This window comes from Brachyhypopomus gauderio, chromosome 16 (genome assembly GCF_052324685.1).
Source record: "Brachyhypopomus gauderio isolate BG-103 chromosome 16, BGAUD_0.2, whole genome shotgun sequence".
Classification (NCBI taxonomy): Eukaryota; Metazoa; Chordata; class Actinopteri; order Gymnotiformes; family Hypopomidae; genus Brachyhypopomus; species Brachyhypopomus gauderio.
Genome location: NC_135226.1, coordinates 13,991,527 through 14,012,745, shown reverse-complemented (window position 1 = coordinate 14,012,745; position 21,219 = coordinate 13,991,527). Strand labels below are relative to the sequence as shown.

Genomic DNA, 21,219 nt, shown 5'->3' with positions numbered 1-21,219 from the left:
AAAATTCGATCATGTCAGACCAGTCCTATCAGCCCTGCATTGGCTCCCAGTTAAATTCCATATTGATTTTAAAATTCTTGTATTGACTTATAAAGGACTGCACGGGCTTGCTCCTGATTACCTCCAGGAAATTATTTCCTATTATGAACCCCCACGTCCACTAAGATCACAGGGTGCTGGCCTCTTATTAGTTCCAACTAGTGCTGGGTGGTATAGGCCTACTGGTTCGCACCGAAAACCAGTGGTTATTTTTGTTATCATAAGAATTTTCATATACCAGCCACACTGGTTTAAATAGCCTTCATGTGTCCGGAACGCAACAAGGTTGTTAATTGTTTCTCAAGGGACGCTTTTTATTGCTGTGCCGCTAAGCACACATGCAACAGAACGCAAATCTAGCTTGCTGAAAATGAGGGACATTCTGAGCCACAAATTCTACCAAACATTGAAGTAAAAGATGATGCCCCAAAGAACTTTAAGTCGCTCTGGATAAGAGCGTCTGCTAAATGTCGTAAATGTAAATGTAAACTTTTGCCAAAGAAAGGAGCCGTGTCTGTTGTCAGGAAGTACATAGGGTTTAAAAGGTCGGATGTAGACCAAACAGTCACTTACTGCCAAATGCTGTCGATCAAAAGTTGTCGCGGCTGGTGGTAACGAGCAATCTGCTGCACCACCCATAAAGCTCGCTTATACTTGATGCGTAGCTACTGGCGCATCAAGTAGCTACGCTTTTTATCACATTAAAAGAGATGGTACTCAACCACTATCTCCCCAGTATTCAACCACTATTATTACTTATTTGTTTAAATATTATGGTAAGATATTTGGGACTTTTCAGTACAATACAACCATTGACAGCCCTGTCTACTTCATGTCTAAATACCTCTTATTTGTTATTAACAAACTGGTGTGCAATTTATAATATTACATGTAGCTGGTTCACATAAGTTGTATAAACCTACAGTTTTGATGCTGTTTTTTAAAATATTTTAAATAAAAGGTTTAGCATTTAGGGGTGTATTCAACTAAGGATTTTCATAGTCAAATCTGATTCGTCAGCTTTTCCCTTTAGTCGACTAATAGTCGAATCATGTTTATTTTTATTTTTTTCATTTAGAGCAACTTAAACGGGATCCCGTTCTCATTCAGGACTTTTTTTCCTCTTCAAAGTAAAAACCTAAAACACTCAGATTGTGACGCTCGCAGGAAGGAGGCACGACGAGCGTCGCAAGGTGCAACACAAAACGTTTATTAAGAGACTCGGACGTGTAAGCTAAGCTCCGGGTGGCGCGCGAGCTGACACGCTGACACGAAACTTTAGACAAAGACGAGCACAAGACATTGCGCGAACGCACATTAAATAGGTGATTAACACATACCTGCCTGATCTCGAGACAAGGCACAGGTGCGACTACGAACATGCTCACAAACAACCTACACCCACGGAAGTACATACATGGACATAACGACACGCAAACAATGTAACGGCACGCCCACAGGGAAGGGTCCGGAGCCGTGACTGTGACCCAGGTAAATGAATAAACACGGTAGGTTGGCTTTATTTATTTACTTATTTATTTTTTTATGAAACGTTAGAGAACATTAACCATCAGTGCGCATATCGAACTGTCAGACAGGCACTGTGCAAAATGTCCAAAATATTTTAAATAAAATATGCCTGCCTGAAAGTATAAAAAAAATGCCACACAACAGCAAAAAATATAAGGAAAGATTCAAGTAACAGGGTTTAAAAGCAAACAACAACAAAAAATGTTTATAGGCTTACTTGCCGAGACGCACCGCGACGAGACGAGATGACACGACGGAAACAACAAACGTCTGAACTGTTTTTTTTTCCCGCCTTACGCGTTTTAAATGGTATGCCATGTTGGTTGTTGTCGTGCGAAATGAAAGACGTTGATGACATAACTTGCACTTTACTTTGTTTGATTCATCTTTATCTTTTTCAAAATACTTTTGAAATTTTTTAGTAGCCATTATAATCTCGGCAGATGCTGATCCAGTAGCGTGTTCAGCTCCGCTCATTTGGATTGTGCAACTGCAGGGTGTGATTTATTAATGTGTAGTAAGGAAGATGCCTATTGTTAATGCGCAAACATCATTTTTAAATATTTATTAACAGAAATTAGGATTTTGTTTGACAAAAAAAAACAAAATATATAACGAAAACAAAGACATTTCATGTGACAACTAATGCTTAGCTGCATCCTTGGGCACCCCCATGCAGTTAGAATGGTACATTCGACTATGACATTCATAGTTGACTAGGGAGTATAGTCGACTAGTCGAATCAGCGACTTGCAGGTCACCCTTATTAGCATTTTTACTGCAATTGTCATGCTATATGATTCATTCACTACTTTAGTGCTACCATTTGAAAACTGATCATGTGGGGCCTTGCAAATCTGTATTACATGTAATACTTAGGTGGAGACATTTTTCTAACAGTGGATTAGGGTACTCAACCACTCTGCTGCAGTAATTCTTTTCGTAATCAATGCAGTTAACACATCATGCATGGAGGGGAAAAAACGTCAAATACCATGAAACCAATATAATTTCGAAAAATTCTGTGATATAGAATTTTGGTCATACTGCCCAGCACTAGTTCCAACAATTAATAAGGTAACAGCAGGGAGAAGAGCCTTTTCTTATAAGGCCCCGCAGCTTTGGCATAACCTTCCAGAATGTGTCCGGGACTCTGACACAGTTTAAATCTTTAAGTCTAGGTTGAATACCCACTTATTTAGCTTAGTGTTCGATAACTAATATGCCCCCTTAGATAAAGGTACAGATACAGGAGTTCATAGGCAAAGACTGGGGCATTGGTGCTGTCATCCTGTCACTGCACGTGGTCAGTGCAGTGGATGGATGCAAATGTCTCAGAATGCTCCCAAGTCAAAGTCAACTTTATTTATATATCGCTTTTTATAACACATGTTGTCACAAAGCAGCTTTACAATCGTATGGGTCCCTTATGAGTAAGCCAAAGGTGACAGTGGCAAGTAAAAACTCCCTATGATGGTAGGGATTAGGAAGAAACCTCGGGAGGACCAAGACTCAAAAGGGAACCCATCGTCCATTGGGCGGCCCGTTAGCACAAGTCCGTAATTGTGGCCAAAATGTGGTTCTACAGTTATATTTAATGTTCTTGTTCCCCGGCCAAGTACAGTCCCTTCAGTGCAGATGGGGAGCCTCAGGTAGGAGCTAGCCTCAGCACGTCCTCTTGTGGCAATGGCACATCCAACCTCGGCATCAGTACATATACCGGCAAACCAGACCATCTCCCAGGTGCTTGTAGGTGCTTGCATGCAATCGTCTTAGGTAGAAGCATGCAAAAAAAATAGACAATACAGATTGAGTGTGTGGACATCAATTTAAACCACCATTGATTTAAATGTACATAGCTCACGTGCCAGTGATTTAGCATGTGGCTCCGGCAGGCTAATCTATAGCAGCATAACTGAAGGGAGTCCCAAGTCTATGTTACCTTCTGGTTCTGCCTTTTCAGCTAGGCTGTAATAATTAAATTCAATGCCGGATTTGCTGCCACACTCCAGAAATTTTTATAATTTCATCTGTCCCGTATATATGTCCTCATACAGAGCTAATTTTCCCTGTTTTATCTTCTCCACATGGCTGACCACCTACTCGAGGAACACTGAGATGAGGAGAGACGAGCCTTTCCAGAGATCCATCCTGGGCCAGCTATCTTCTGCCTAACCAGATATGATGGAGGATCAACCCACTGCCCTGACTAACCAGTGTGGATGAAGGATAAACCCACTACCCTGGGCCCTCTCACCGCCCTGAATTCTCCTCTGCTATGACTAATATTACCAACCATCAAGATGTTTAGGACTGAACAGGAATTACATAAATAACTCATGTATAACATTACCAACCATCTAGACGTTTAGGACTGAACAGGTTTTACATAAAGAACTTATGTTTATAAATACACACCAAGATGGACGTAATTTATCCCTCACATCTTTTCCTTTTTTTTCTCTTTTTACATTGTTGTCATGGTGACCGGCGTTGGCCAGAGGAGGATGGGTTCCCCCCCTGAGTGTTGGTTCCTCTCAAGGTTTCTTCCTCATGCCCTTGCCACTGTCGCCCTTGGCTTGCTCACTGGGGGCTTGGACTCAGACACTTGTAAAGCTGCTTTGTGACAATAACTGTTGTAAAAAGCACTATATAAATAAAATTTGATTGATTTATACATTTTCACAACTGAACCAGCTCAACCTGTCGATCCAAGGGAAAAACAGCAATATCTTTTTGGTTTCTAACAAGATTGAAGGACTCAGGAAAAAACTGGCTTTGTCATACGGGTTAAGGAAGACAGACTGGACATGTTTCTGCTTTTAAGAGAGCTCTCCACATGTCAGTGTCACCAATACAGTCACCAATCACCTGTCACAGCTGACTGAGAAGTTCATGGAATACTTTCCAGAGGATCCCAGAGATGGCAATCTTTGGATTTTGGACCCCTTTTCTATTGACCCTGCTGATGTTGCACTTCCCACAGAACTTGAAACTCAGCTAATTGAACTGTCATCAGACAGCAGCTTAAAGCTGCAGCATGCCAGATTTGATCTGGGTTCTTTTTGGATCAGTGTTTCAAAGGAATTCCACACTCTTGCTGTTGGGTCCATAAGGCTTCTTTTGCCATTTACAACCACATATTTATGTGAGCATTTGTTTTTCTATTGTGGCCACAACCAAGTCAAAATACAGGAACAGACTGAAGACAACTCTAGATGCCACCTTAAGGGTCTGTCTCTCAACCATCCAACCAAGAGTGGATCTTCTGGTGACTCAGAGGCAAGCTCAACAATCACATTGATGCTGCCATTAAATGAATAAAGTAAGTATTAACTTTTGCACAAAATTGACAGATTTATATATACTCTTATGCTGGGACTATGTTATTGTAAATGGCTGCTCAACACACTAGATCTGTTCTTGTTCTTATTTGTGTGACGGGCAGGTGTGAGCAACAAAAAGGAAGCGATCACGCCAAGTCTCAGGGAAAAAGGATGGTTTAATATAAAGTGTGCAAACCTAAAACCCGTGCAATAGATCCGAATTAAGGATATAATGACCAGCGGTCAACTGGTACAAAGACAAGACATATATAGGCAAACAAACGACCCTCAGGTGGGAACGGATCACGGGCTCCGCCCACCTGAGGGGCGTACACGACGTCACAAAACAACAACAACACAGCCGCTGTGGACGGAGGCGACCGGTAGGGGGCCGCCTCACCGTGACAGACCCCCCCACCAAGCCGTACTCCCCTCCACTGGGTGTGTGGCACACAGCGGCTGCACAACAACACGAAGGGGCAGGAAGGCAAGGACAGGCAGGGACACACCTCCTGCAGTCCACGAGCTGAAACACAAAACACATAACGTTAGTCAGCTCACCTCCCTGGGCGGGACCCTGGACCGACTGGGCCGTTAACAACACATAACCACGCCCCGGTCGGTCACAGGGCCCTCGCGCCCTAACCGGCCCTTGGCCGGTGAGCCCCACAGGTGTGAGGACGAGTAGCTATGGCTCCTGTGTCGTCCTTAGCGTATGTGTGTGTGTGCAGGTTACCTCCCCGAGGCGTGGCTTCTTCACCTCCTGGACCTACCTCCTCCCAGAGCTGACCCCTGCCTTCTGCTAGGGGTCACCCCAGCCTCCTGGGGGAGCCAACCCCTCCCGGGGTCCCTCATCACAAGGTGGACTCCTCCACCCAACCCAGGAGCGCCAGAGACCGAGGCCCAGAGCACCCCCGACGCGGGCTAGGGAGCAGCCCCAAGGGCCTCCTGGTCACCCCGGGCAGGAGGGAGGATCTCCTCCCTCAGCAGGAGCTTTTCAGACCGGAGCCCCATGGTCCCCAAACATCCGGGGGCCCCAGCCCTCTAGGGAGGGGCTCTTCACGACCGGGCTCCGGTCACCCCACAACACAAGGGGGCTCCTGCCAGGTGGAGACCCCCACAAGGTCCAGGAACACCACAACACCGCCAGGGGGAAGCACCTGCACAGAAACAGCACACACACACACACACACCCCAACACCAACATAGAACACAAACGCGCCTCAGACGCCCTCCGTGCCATACCCAGTGGCACGGGACCACAACCGCCCCCCTCCCAAACACACATTTAAGGGGAGGAGCAAGCGTGGAATTACAATTAACAGTAGACAACACGCTAGGACAAAACATACACACAAAGACTCGACAAACAGAACTTAGTGCGCAGACATTGAACAAACGGGACCGATACTTGCGTGCACTACACAAACGACGGTGACGTGCCGCTCAGAGTCGCAGTCGCTCCCCACATAAAACACACGACACACGGGGAGCGAGGCGACAGTGACGAGCGGCGAGCGCGTCACACACACAAAACACTCAACATATAACACACGCGCACGCACACGGATCCTCCCGTCCGTTACCTGGACACACTAACACCACACAAGAAGAAGAGTATTTCCAGGACGACAGTCCTGTCCCTCGCCGTGCCACTAACACAACACATGGGCACAGCGGATCTCTTCACACAAACAAACAAACAACAAACACGAAGAGTATTTCCAGGGCGAGAGCCCTGTCCCTCGCCGTGCCACAAACAACACAAAAGCACGGCGGATCTCTTCAATCAAACACCACGCAGACAAACACTTACCACGAGACATGACCACTAACGAAGGAGAAAGAAAAAGAGACTCGGCGGCTTCCGAAGGGTGGCTGGTCATTCTGTGACGGGCAGGTGTGAGCAACAAAAAGGAAGCGATCACGCCAAGTCTCAGGGAAAAAGGATGGTTTAATATAAAGTGTGCAAACCTAAAACCCGTGCAATAGATCCGAATTAAGGATATAATGACCAGCGGTCAACTGGTACAAAGACAAGACATATATAGGCAAACAAACGACCCTCAGGTGGGAACGGATCACGGGCTCCGCCCACCTGAGGGGCGTACACGACGTCACAAAACAACAACAACACAGCCGCTGTGGACGGAGGCGACCGGTAGGGGGCCGCCTCACCGTGACAATTTGACTATTCTTGTTGGAGCTATGGCTAAGAGGACAAATCCCATCTCACATTCTACTTGTTTAAAATCTATTCATCATTTCTGTGACTGTACTGAAATGGATGATATTTTGCAAACCATTTTACACAACCCAGATCTCAAGTTTTCTGTGTCAGCACTTAGTAATAAAAGTTAAAAACACTTTCAAGTTGTAAACAGGTGGGCCATAATGTAGAAAAGGTTGAGAATTAACCTTTAGCTACCCTAGCTTGTTAGCTTAGCTAGGTTACCCGGCTAGTATAGCTAGCTAGCTGACTGGCTTCTGCTTTGCCTTTTTAACAACCTTGTAATTGTAAACCCAGTTACATTTTTTTAAACATGATTGTGTAAAGAGTTTTAAACATGTGTAAGAGTGCTTGCGCTATAGTGCTGGACTTTACCATTGTCGTTATTTAAACTTATATGTTTCACCACAACTTTGTCGTCGTGCCTACTTCCTCCGCACGTTACAGAATGACGAGCCCTCTAAAATGCCAGGATACATCTCCAGAACGAAGAAAGGGAAGATGAAAGCCAAGCGCCATCACACGTCTTCCCTTACGTACGCCCAGGAGTGAGGGAGAGAGACGCTGAGGTGTTTTTTGAGGCGATGTGGCGAGAGGGCTACCATGCGCTGATGAGGGAATCCATCCCCCTGGCACACCCGGGGGAGGAATCTAGTGAGCCCTGAGTGAGGAGGAAGTTAGCGACTCTGAGTGCTCAGAGGGCACCGTACAGTCCGAGAAGGAGTGCCTGAGAGGAGAGGACGTTCCTCGTGCCCCCTTGGAGGGGAGCAGTATGGACTGTTCACGCTGTCCGACCACAGAGGAACCAATGTCACTGGGTCGGGGCGTCTCTGAGGGAGAGGAGGAGATGGAGATGTTGAGGGGAGAAGCGGCGTTATCCCCAGGAGCGCGAGAGGGCCCTGTTATAGCCAGCGGCACAAAGTGGGGGTTCGGAGCGCCCTTGGAAATGCCGCGAAGAAAAGCCAGCGAGCGGCAAAGAGGGAAGCAATTGGGCGCATGTTCAGCGGGAGCACCGAGCAGCGCAGCACACGCTGGGAATTCGGTCCCGATGACCGGAGGGACGCCGCTGCCTGTCTCGCCTGCGACCCAAGGAGGGGTTGCGCTGTTGCTAGCGCTATGGCAAGCAGCCAGAACGATTTTGTGGCTACCTGTGCCTGTGTGTGTGTCTATCCCAATGTTTCTCCCTAATCCCCTTTTACCTCTTGTGCCTTTTGTGTTGAATGTCTGTCTTCCCAGGGAGGGTGTTTTAGAGCCGTTCGCGACGGGTCCCGCCATCGGTGGAGACGGCTCTCGGGGCTCGTGGTTCCGGCGATTCCGGACCTGCCCGTCAGGGTAGGTTCGGGGCTTTCCAGCTTCGCGGGACACTCTGGGAGTAGCGAGCCCCTGGTGGGGGATTCTGTCACGGTTCAGCTCCGGACCCTCCTTGTGGGCGAGTTGTTACGTTGTCTGCATCTAGTTATGTCCATGTTTGTAGTTCCATGGGTGTGGGTTGTTTGTGAGCATGTTCGTTAGTCTCACCTGTGCCTTGTCTCGTGATCACTGGGGAATGTGTTCTTCACTTATTTAGTGTGCGTTCGCGCAATTTCTCATGCTCGTCTTTGTCTAAAGTTCGTACCTGAGTGAGCTACGTGTGAGAGTGCTTGCGCTATCATGCCGGACTTCACCATTGTCGTTATTAAAACTTATATGTTTCACCACAACTTTGTCGTCGTGCCTACCTCCTCCGCTCATTACACTTAAAAGGTGCCGAAAATTTTAATTGCACCGGCAAACAATACTTGAGACCACAATGCCGTTTAATGTGTCTGTCGCAATCCAGCTATTTAGCTATTATCTAGCTAGTTGAGCAATTTGTGGAAACTTTCACCTTAGATATTAGATATTATATTCCACCTTAAACCTCCTAGTCCACTTCTATTATTGCTGTATATGCTCCCGTTAGATTCTACAGAAATCTGTTTCCTATTCACAACTATCAATTCTCCCCTGATAGTTACAGAATTAATGGAAACTCTATATCTAGAGCACACAAATATCTGGATACAGAGACCTTTCTTCAGTTAGACAGAGATTTTTCACCAAGTGCACAATGAGTGCACAACTTGAACCCACGGCCCTAAAAAATAATGACCTACTGTATTCAGAAATCTTGTTGTTCTAGTCATTTACAGGCTAACCCCCCCCCCCCCCCCAAAATAAATAAATTAAATAAAATAATAAAAATAAATATATATTTTTTAAAGCCTACAGTTTTAGATTTTTAGTAGAAGTTTAAAGTTGAAGTTTTTAGTTTAGTTTAAAAGTGGACTTTTAAATCTTTTACAATTAATTTACAATTTAGTTTTAATCTTAATTACAAATAAAACCTTAATACCTCAACAAGACCAAGATTTTAACCAGCAGTAGATTTTGAAGCACTAACATGAGACTAAATCAGGGAATGGATTCAGCCCAGAAAACATATTATGCTTCTAGTTTAAATACCCAGTGGGCAGTAGAAACCAGACTATAAGTTAAACATGATGAAGCAGCTTTTATACTATGCACAACTGGAATCAATTTCCAGAAGAACAAATTTTCCCCCTAAATGTAATTATAAAAAAATGCTTTCTACTCTCTTGTTCCTATCACTGAGCTTTAAGACATACACTTCATTATGGCAGCACTTGAATTTAGCATGTGTTTTTTGATTTGTTTGATAATAGGTGCATAGAGGTTGACATCTTGTCTAGCGGTGATGAGCAGAGAGCGATTAGGGGCTGTGTATTGGAGCACTGTATAAATCTTGGTGGATGGGTTGAAGTGCAAGATTGCAAATTGGTAACAGATGTAGGTAAAAATCTACAGGACCCACAGTGTACTTTGCTGAGGCCAAACGTTGTTGTACCCTGAAGGTAAACGGATAGTTTAATTCATAGCTATTTTCCATTCCATTTAAGGACGCGGTTGATGTAGTTGATGAAGCTTTTGAGAGGAAGAAGCAAAAGCACACAGACTTGGTGGCTGAGGTGAGAGGACGTGGGTGGCAGGCCAGGAGAGATTGGAGCTACATGATTTGTAGCTAAGTCTAGCACATTTGTGCTTGTGGACTTGTGGTTTTAGAGACTGTAATCTAAGGGTAGCTGTGAAGGAGTTATCGGAAGTAGCTGAAAGGGCTAGTGAGTACCTGAGGATGGCGAGAGCACATGGTTTTTGTGGAAATACATTTTAAAGATTGAATAGCTGAGGTGTTTAGGTACATGACATGAAGGACTAGGCAGGTGAGTGGATTGATCTGTTATGTCATTGTGTAATATGGTAGTGGTCCTAGATAGAACTGGAGACACTGAGCATGCATTAACGGTGTGTGTGAGGCTGGGTAATGTCACAATGGTTGTAGTCACTGGGTATGTCACTGGCTATGGCCGTAGTCACTAAGTATGTCACTGGGTATGGCTGTCGTCACTGAGTATGTCACTGGGTATGGCTGTCGTCACTAAGTATGTCACTGGGTATGGCCGTAGTCATTGGCGATGGCTATAGTCACTGAGAATGTTACTGGGTATGGCCGTAGTCACTGAGAATGTTACTGGGTATGGCCGTAGTCACTGGGTATGTCACTGGTTATGTCACTGGTTATGGTTGTAGTCACTGATGAGGCCAGCATGGCGCCACTTTGTTTTGGAATGCTTGGTGATGTAGTTACAGCTACAGTCTGGTGACACTGAGTAAGAGGAGTGGCGAGCGTAAATTGTTACTGGGGGGTATAAAATTTTACCGCATCGAGGCAAGGAGTTGCCGGATCGAGGCAGACAGTTACCGGATCGAGGCAGATAGTTCCCGGAACGCACGCTTCAAAATTGAAGAGTTCCCGGATCCTGTTCCGGCAGGATCCGGCTCAAATTAAGCCCTGTGTAGCAACCCTTGTATCCCAAAAAGAGAGTCTCGACAGGCGCTTAAGTTTCCTTTATTTTTTGCTTGAATCACAGCATAAACGTCGTTCATTTATTTCACCTCATAGCGCCGTGAAAACTCGCTGCACTGACCAAGGACTGCAAAACATGGATTGCCTTACTCTGTTAGACACAGGCGTCAATATTTTCTTTGACAATGCAAACCCGCAATACACCGCATCTAGGCTTGTTGCAAACAGCGACGTCTCATTACGCCCACTTGTGACTCCTTTACCTTTATCGGCATTCCACCCCATCCCCAGCAGGACAAATCCAACCACACAAATACAAACGCACACAAACATGCACAGAACACAAATACATCAACACACAAAACCAAAATCAATCAATCCAGTGAATTTAAACCAATGATCCTGGTCAGTTACACCCTGGAGGTTATGACCTCATGTGTGACATGAATGGGTAGTGCACCATGTGAAGTTCTTTAATAATAATAATAATAATAAGGCCTTATGTCTTATCCTGTATGTAATTACAATTGTCCAGTAATTACAAACGTTTTCATTTGATTCTTTTTCATAGATTTTATGTAATTATATTTACTTACATGTATTACCATTACTGTTCAAATCAATGACTTTTAATTTGTAATTTGAATTGTGTGTCTACGATTCAGGCCCGTAGCCAGGGGGGATCGAAGGGTTCGTTCGACCCCCCCCCCCCCCCCCCCCCCCCAAATCTAATCTCACTAGTGATTTTGAAAAGTTGGCAACCTTGCTTAAAATTAATAATATGTTTAAATTGGTTAACAGTGTTCGTTAATTTGATACTCTTATCGGGCGATATAAAAATTATCGCCGTTAATCTATTCTTAAAGTTGGGTTGGGAACTGGGTCAAAATGGGTAAGCAAACTATGATGACTTTCAACTTGATAGTTTAGCTCGGCTGTATTCCTAACCAAATTGCACAGTAGGGGCGAGAACAAGTTTTCAAACCTGTGAATTACTAATCGTACGTGTGTTTACATGAATACAGCCACGAAGTCGCCAGGTTTGCTTCATGGAAAATTCATTTTTAGGAACGTAAAGTGTTACCGGAGCGGAGCTCGGAGCGGTCGTTTTCTGCATGGTCCTAGCGCTAGATTCGTCGCTATTTAAATATTTCTTTTTTAACCGTTAAAACTGCAGGGGACCAAAACCGGCTTTTGAAAAAGTCCCCCCCCCCCCCCCCCCCCCCAAATTAAATGTACTAAATGTTGGCTTACATTTCAAATATAATATTTAGCTGAATAAACATGTTATCAACCCCTTTTAATGTACAGTAATAGCGCATTTCCACTAGGGCCTACTTGGCGCGGTACGGTTCGATTCGCGACGGTTTGTGAGTGTTTCCATTAGTACCAGTTCCCAGTGAGCCGGCCCCTTCGGGTACTTTTTTCGTACCGACTCGCTCGAGGTTCTAACCGTTCCGAAGCGGTACAGTTCTGTGACGTGGAGGAACAGCATGACACTGATTGGCCAGGGAGTGTCGTCACAGGTTGCGTCAGGAGAGCGACTCCTCCGCTATGCTATGGACTCCTCAGCCATTTTTAAAACCCAAGGAGCGAAGTCTGTTCCCTGGTCAAACGCCGAGGTACAAACCTTTCTGTTAATAATCAGCGATCAAAAAATCCAGGGCGAACTGGACGGGGCCACTAGAAATGTAAAGGTTTTTAGCAAGGTTTCCGCGCTAATGGCCACTCATGGCTACCAGCGGTCCATTCAGCAGTGCCGGTCGGTCCAAGCTAAAAAAGCTTAACGCGATTACCAGGCGGTGAAGGACCATAACGAACGCAGCGGAGCAAACCGCAAAGACTGGAAATGATTCCAGCAAATGGATGCCATATATACGGTCACCGGCCAGCCAGTAACGGAAGAGAAAATGTGCTGGACAATGTCTGTGCTGGAGGCCACGGAGAATGGTGAGTGTATTGTGATTTCACAGTTTTACTACTAGGCTCGTAAAAGATGTAATATGAACGTAATATGAACGCATCTATTGTAAACGCAGGAATTTAGAGCTGTGTTTGTAGTTAATGTTACCACCACAGTCACTACTGTACAATAGCTAGCTCTTAGCCTTGCTAGTTGCTAGTTAGCTGTAGCCATAAACACAGCATGAGCAGCGATGACGTGCTACACATTTTGTGCAGTTACGCTATATTGTTGTTGCTTTCACGGGAATGCTTGTGTTTAATATTTGTTATTTTTTACGTTCAAGATTCCCCTTCCACTGACGAGGCGAGCGGAGTTGGCGGAAAATGTTTCCTTCAACCGGGCTTTCCTCAGGGTGCTTGGCGAACTTGTGAACACCATGCGAGACAGACGCCAGTAAAAGCACGCAAAATGTTGCTTGTAGTACTATAAATATTTATTTCATATAAAGCTATACGTATATATTTGCTTTTTGCACTTTTTTAAACTATAACTATATTATTTACATATGTTGTACTTTAAATATCTATATTTCATAATAAAGTTTGATTTCATTTGATTGTATGACTGATGCTTTTTATGCAGGGTGTGTTCAGCCTGTTTGAGTAATACCAAATTATTATCAATAATTAGAGCAACCACATACAATAATGAAGATAAAGATAAATAAGATACAATAATGCTATGTGTTAAGGGGCATCGACCGGTGTTGTGGTCGCATACAAATGATGTCACGACACTACAACCCGCACGCCAACAGCGACTCCACCCACATTGGGGTGGTTCACCATTGTAATGGAAACACAACGCGACCGTACCGTTCTGTTGCGAATTGAACCGTACCGCGCCAAGCAGGCCCTAGTGGAAATGCGCCATATGTAGGCTTACAAATTCATGTTTGACTGAATAAACCATTGAACACGAGTAGCCTACATTTTATTGAGCATGTTTTTTTTTTTCTTGAAGTATCAAAGTAAAACAGCCCTCTCAAGCAGTCATTGATGCATTTTGGAAGCAGGAGATGAGCCCCTAGTCTAATGCACCCTCTGTGTTAAGAAACCCTATCTCAAAAACTGACTTTTAGTCATTACTTGGGTAGCACACATATGAGCCATTTTAATATAGATGAATCTAGATTAATTTCAAGATTTCAGTGAGATTAATCTAGATTAAAAAAATTATCTATGCCCACCCCTAGTTTAAAATAAAAGGTTTGAAGTGTGCTCGTGTATTTAGGGGGCATTGGAGTAGAGAGCCAAATGAAGTCCACTTTTGGGGGAAAAGATCCCCCCCCATCACAATGCTGGCTATGGGCCTGCGATTTTGCCTTTCCTTCCCTATAAACATGCCAAATCTAGGTTTAAGAGCAGTTATTTTTATCAGCTAATTAAAAAAGAAATTATACCTTCATCTCGCTGTTGTATTTAACAACTCGTAGCGGATTTTGAGAGCTCTCCCATCTGCAAAATGTGTTCCGTGTGGCGTGCAAAAACCAAACAAAAGAAGCATGTAAGTACCCAAGCGAAGGATGCTGAGCGCCCAGATAACACCTCTGGCGCTGCTCGTGGCCTTGAAACTGGAGGAGCTGCACGTGTGAACCACGTGTCTGCAAGCTCAGTAACGCGCACGTGAACAATATGTTTCAGTGGAGTTAAGAAACCCCAATGTTGAGTGAAAATGAAGAATTCATACTTTGAGTGACATTTTTTTAAAAATTGGCTTAAGGAAATGTCTTGATTTGAAGGACGTCTTCAACACATGGAAGACGTCTTCAACACATGTACGTGTAGTGTAGGCGGGAAAGATAGCCTACAGCGTTATTGTAGGGGATTCCTTGTTTTCCCCTATGTATCCTATAAGTTGTTCTTATGATCGAACCAGTTAAACTAGATCGGTTTGAACTATTTGTACTATTCCCCCGGTCGGGAACTGAAGCTCATCACACTGTCTGCTTTTTCGGGAAGCCAGTGTTAAATCATTCTGATCGAGTGTTCAGATCGATTAGTCGTTATGTCTAGTCGTGCAGGAGTCCGCGGCGATGGGAAAGTCAATTGGGATGGATGAGCACGGGTCTGTAACAGAAGCTGGCGACCCTCCCTCGTGCTTAAGGATAAACGACCGCCTGTTAAGCTACAACGGCCGCTCAGAGCTCTATAAATATGTCCGCGGGTTGTCTGAAGAGGGCATCGTAAGCTGTGCTGATAGCCAGTTGCCGGGAAACACGCTTGCAAATGGACAATTCTCTTCAAATACCCGTCAATCAAAGGAACCAGTAACGGCCCACAGAGCTACAACAGTTGGCATGATTTATCCGGATCCATCTACTTTAGCACTAAACCAGATCTCTATCATTCTAGCCCGACAAGCGTTTAGACCGCTTACCTTTTAACGCACAGGATAAAACGGTATAAGCAGCATTTATATATTGCTATATGATGGTGTATGATGGCCTGTTCAAATATGTTCAACACGTGCTTACGTTGTGCTTTTACAATTATGACACTAGGTGGCAGTAAAACACCAATTATTCTGCTATGTGCTCAACGGGAGAAGTTTTTTTTACTTGTGAGGGGCGGTTTCACTACATAGAAACAATTGGTCTGTGTGGTAGGAAACTGCTGTGCATTTAAACAATCTGTGTTAAAAGGTGAATAGCGGAGTTTTTTCCTTGCCGTATTTAACAGGATCGGTTAGCGTGACGCCCGGACTCTTGAGTGCGCTTGTCCAGTGTTTGCAGTGCTCGTGCAACCGGACAGTCATCGTTTACCTGTCATGCAGGGACGTTTTCAGAAATGTCAGAGAAAGTTCTTTTCCATTCCCTTCTAAGACTGATATTATGTTGCTCTGATTTAGGTGTCTGTCAGTGGCTAAACGTTTGTTGGGGTTACATAACTGATTCTCCGAGCATCTCCCCCGAATGTCGGTAGCCTGCGCACGGCAGTGTTGGATGTGCGCTAACAGCGCAACGACAGGCTGTGTTTGATCATCGTTTGAAACGGTTGTGACATTTTGTGTCTTGTGTACAAAACAACTAGTTGAATGGCGTTTTGCACTGTGCACTGAAATTAATAACAAGCAAGACGTAGTTTTAATGCACAGGGAAATGCAGTAGCCTTCGCAATCAAACCACCAAATCATCATTCTTGTGCTAAGCTTGATAACCAAAGGTCTTCAATCTGTTTTCTCGAGTGACCCATGGTCTCGCGCATATTTCCCATGCGACCTACACTCTCGTGTTGCAAAACGGCATAAAATTCCGTCTTGGCTTTGTTACAGCCACTTCAATTAGCCAAACCATTCCCCTTTTTACTTGCTCGCTCCAAGTGAGCAATAGCCTACCCAACATATGAATGAATCACATTTATTACGGAGTAGTGCTGGAACGCGCGCGACCCACGAACGCGCTTGATCAGCACGCAATCTCTCACTTCACTTTTAATGAGTTTTTTTTTTCCATTATACTTATTTTATCATTTTATTTTCTCCTTCCGCTCTTCCACCAAGGGAGGCATTTCATATTTAGATTTACATCGCAGAAGTGGGGGTCACATTTTTGACTGTTTAACGTCTACACACCCTATATGCGTTAGCACTGCTTAGTGTCCGTTTTCTTTTCTTTTATTCCGTATAATAATGAGTCTACGTGAATAAAATATTTAAAACGGAATTCAAATATTTAAAGTCAGCAACACTGGTGTGATGATAGACCCACAACACCGGCATTCCACAAAATGAGACCATCGTAATTCATTTGATATTGTGGGAAGTTTGTCGTACTTTATGCAGGTCTGCTCTTTCCGCGTGCAGGGAACTGTTTCCAGAAACGAATATCTCGCCTGGCAATTCAGGAAGTCTTAAAACCCCGATGTGACATTATTAACGTTGTTTTATTAAAGCCGTTTTCATTCGCCAGTGATTTTTAAGTAATCATACATTGTTGCTATTGGACACCAAGGCTCTCCACAGAATATCTAAATCCTCTAAATCCTCTTTGCCATCTCGCTGTTTTCCAGAAGTAACAGCTGATGGAACTTGGACTGAGCTCCACACTAATAATATTAAACAGTTGAAAAGTAAACGTTGGTTATTGTATAGCAATGCTTTTCACGTTTTGCAGTGGGCTAACTATAAAGAACTGCAGGAGCCGCGTGCACCGTAGCTGCTTTCTGCCGCACACTACCGCGGTTGCGGAACGTTTCCGCTTGTTTGAGGCGGAAAGGCTGGGCAGAGTGAGTCGCAGCGCCCCGCGGACCGTTGGCAGACCCAAACGGATGCAAGAACTTCTCCGGGCTCGCTCGGCTTCCCTTTGCACGCGCCTCCTCGCTGGCACAGCTCGCGGGGCACCGCCACTTTTTCGCCCCGGCTTTCCTTTTCTGGGTTTCGCTGCGCGGTATTATGAAGGATGCAGAATTAAATTATCTTGGCGAAGTGATGCCAACATCACGTTAATTAAAAGGCCGCGGTTAACAGTCGTTAAAAAAAGCTCAGACGCTCAGCATATTTTCCTCTTTTTTCTAGGCATTTTACGGTGTCTAAAATATTAAAATGTCAACGCGGTGTTATTGTTATTATTATTATTATTTATAATTGCAGAACATTACATTTTACTGTATTTAAACTGGAATGTTTCAGTGTTTAGTTTAAAATTAAAATTATTTACACTAACATACTGTACATTCCTTACTGTTTTGTTTTTGTTTTTTGATTCTATATTATTTGATTTCATGAGGCAGACGACAGGATGTAGCATTGATAAATATCCCTGTTGATCACTTGATTGATTACCTCGTGCAAAGGTCACGCGGGCGCGCAGTAATTTCCTAGTGCCCGCGGCTCCCTTTTCACTTTCAGCCTGGCGCGAGAGCCCCGACATTACAAATTATGGCTTTATTTTAACCCTTTCTGTGCCACCTTAACTGCACACAAGGTGTCCCAAAAAATACCCACTGTCGTCTTTTGTGGTGAACGACGGTCAACAGTTATGATCTTTATTTGTACATATAGAAGTATATTCAAGCAAGGCAAACTGCACAATCTGTGTTTATTGGGTTAGATTCGAACAATAGGACAAGTAAATAATTTAGATGTATTAGCAAAAAGGTCCTGAACCCAATTAATATCCAATAATTACAGCCTACGGGGTCTCCACAGATCTTCACACCACTAGGCTAGCTACGCGATCTCTACCCGTCGGGGTCAAGGTATCGTAATAAAGTATGTATTGTAGAAAGTAAGTACGCCGGCGGTGGTGAGTTATTGCGTCGAATGAAAGAGAACTGTTTCCATTTAGGCTAATGGGCGCAAGACATACCCGGGCAGTAGTGCTGCCTGCTGTACCCGCCTTCACTCTCAGCTTGGAGCTGGATCTCTCTCTCTCTCTCTCTCTCTCTCTCTCTCTCTCTCTCTCTCTCTCTCAGTAAAGGTGACTGTTGAGCCAATGGCAGTGCATGCTCTTTTATTTTACATAAGCGAGACTGAACCCATAACATGAAATTATCTGGTGCTCGTCAAACATGAAACAAACGTCATTACATTATTTAAAAGTTCGTTCGTTGCTTGAGTGTATTGCAAGTGTAAAATACAATAAAGATCTAAGCTGCTCAAACTTGGATAGAAAGATCATCATTATGTAACTTCTTAGGTTATCCAGCACTATTAAAAATGTAATGGTAATAATAATAATTTCCACGTTATGCCTTGAGATATTGTGCTACTTTAAATATTTTCCATGACCGACTGGAAGATGAAGTTCAGCAAACGTGCAAGAGTATTTTAAAAAGAAGTTAACTTTTTTGTGCTTGTCAAATAGAGGAGGCTGTTGACCGCTAGTGCAGAGCTCAAGTCCTCGTTGCATATTCATGCATAATGATCTCAGCCTCATTGGGTCCTTTTTACAAATACTTCGGAATCAATACTGCGCGCGGGGAGAACGGCGACCTTTTAAAAGGTTCATGGACAAGGTCAGCATGATGTCATGCGCTTCTAATTAACCAGCAATTAACTTAATGACCCTCGAGAATGTACAACAAAATACAAACGCTATCGCTACAGTTCCCAAAGAAATAATGCAATAGTATTTTTTAAATGCTACGTTCACTTCGTAAACTAACATATATGTATGTCTTGGTGCTAAATTATTTTAAATTAATTAGTGCATGTGCATTAGGGACCGCTAAAGGAACAGGAAATTCCTGTTTGTCCACTAAAGGCGTAGGTTTTAATGAAAATGTGAATTAACACTATTTTCTACGCGAACCACGAAGGAACTGATTTGAAATGTAGCATACTTAAACGAATCTGCGGGCCATATGAAATACACGCTCTAATCATTAAACGTTTAGTACAAAATTTTACAAACCTAAATTTATTTTTGGTGATTTCAGCCACAACAGTCCACTCCGCGAGTAATGGAGTGTAGTCTGAGTCTCATTGTTAGAGGCATTTATTCAGGGAGCGCGAGCCCACTTCACAAATTAATAATTGTCACGACCGCAGAAAAAAGTGAACGGGTAGCCCTCGGTTCCGACTGCCCACGCGCCGGCCGAAGGAGGGAGCATGTCAAACTTTTCATCCGTTCTCCGGTATTCATAAAGATAGTCAAATCCCAATAAAAGTGCATAAAACATTTAATGGAAGCGTTTTACATTAGTGGTTTTCGAGAACAATGATTAATGCGTCTTCATTTAAAGCACAAACGCTGGGTCGTTGTGGACGCTCGAGACTGCTTCATTGTAATTAATGTCTCCGGTTCCGCGTGGACCCGAGGGTCGCGGACGGCTTCGTCTCGAACCTACTGATCTCTGAAGATCTGACACGAGTGGGATCTCGCTGCTATCGCCATCTGACAAGATCGGTAATAGCGGGTGATAAATCGTTCCAAACTTTTTTTTTTGGCGATGCTGGCAGCAAGGAGCTGTGCGCATGTGCGAAGGTGTCCAAACTGACAATGCTGGAGAGATAGCGCGTCTGGATTGAGAATCAGAGAGAAAAGGACAGGGGGAAAAAGAAAAAGGCGGAAAAGATTCAAGAAAGATTCCAGCAAAACCACGCCGAAAGACTGGCATCATGAGGTCCAAAAGCAGAGCAAGAAAACTGGCCACTGGTAGGTGCAACGACTCCTTTTTCAAAATCTTTTCAAACTGCCATCTTGTACATCTGTATCTCACATATCAAAGCTTTCGTTTCTAAACACTTACAACCTGTGCACTTTTCGTCGCTGTCAGCTCACTCGCTAGTCTCTGACGGGAGTAGGTGTGTAAGAATTGAGGCAAGCCTGCCGTTGCGCAGTCAAACATTTTAAACCAAGCTCCGAAAGTTGCGCGTGCAGTGCAGAAACTTCAGGAATTGCTTGTTGGACGTCTCGTTGTCGTTACAAATTGTTCGTGCCCTTGTATAAAAAGCGTGTCCCGTTTAGCAACACCGTTTTCAGCACGTCTAGAGGCTTCAGTCACATCAGTTTGCAGCCGCGACTTCAAAAAGACAGCTGGCTTATAAGCTGACAACGGAAAAGCACGAGCGAAACTTAAGCGCATGCTTTTAAATGCAAACAGGTAGCTTACTGCTGAGATTATAGCAGACACACACAGATAAGATATTAAATTGAGTTCAAGCGGTATGCTGTCAGATGCTGTAAACTAATCTCACTTTGCCATCAGAATTTTTTTCTCTTTTAGCAACTGATAAAATCGATTGTGCAACAAGTGAGCAAATCCGCTTATATATTTTGTTCTGGAACGAAACGCCCGGAGAAATGTTTTTGTTTGTATGTGTGTGTGACAGAGAGAGAGAGATAGAGTAAATGAACATGGATGTGTATTCATTCCTGTGATATTAATTTTTAAACGCATGCATTTAATTTTTTTTCATTAAGGGTAGCCTGGGGCACCATCGCCGTGCGCGTGTGTTTACCATGCACCTCAAGCTCAGAATCTCAACATCAAGTAGTCACTAATAAGTTTTTTCCGGTCTTCTTATTGGTATTGCTTGTGTCGAATGAATGCCTGTCGGGTCTTTGAATAATCCCCCCCCACCACCACCTCCCTGCGCCCCACTGAGCTGCTAACTTTCTCATTTAGGTAATTTTTTTAGTAAATAACGCCACATTTTCTGTGCTGATGTTTATTTTTATAAATTTTTATATTCCAAGTTCATTCTAGTTTAAAAACAATCTGGGACTCAATGTGTTTGTTTTACATACATACACATGTACATTAATTTGATATTTATC

At 43.9% G+C, this 21,219-nt stretch overlaps 1 protein-coding gene across 2 annotated transcripts in view; it reads right to left on the bottom strand.

Annotated features, from left to right (window-relative positions):
* LOC143478262 (uncharacterized) overlaps positions 1-20,559 on the bottom strand; it is a 29,451-nt gene extending 8,892 nt beyond the window's left edge. The window contains exon 1 of one of the 2 annotated variants that reach the window (XR_013121723.1): positions 20,189-20,559. The gene's annotated coding sequence lies outside the window, so the exon portion shown is untranslated. Of the gene's footprint in view, positions 1-18,303; positions 18,358-20,188 lie in introns of those variants that run through there. The other variant, XR_013121724.1, reaches the window with a different exon arrangement.
* Between the last annotated feature and the right edge of the window lie 660 nt (positions 20,560-21,219).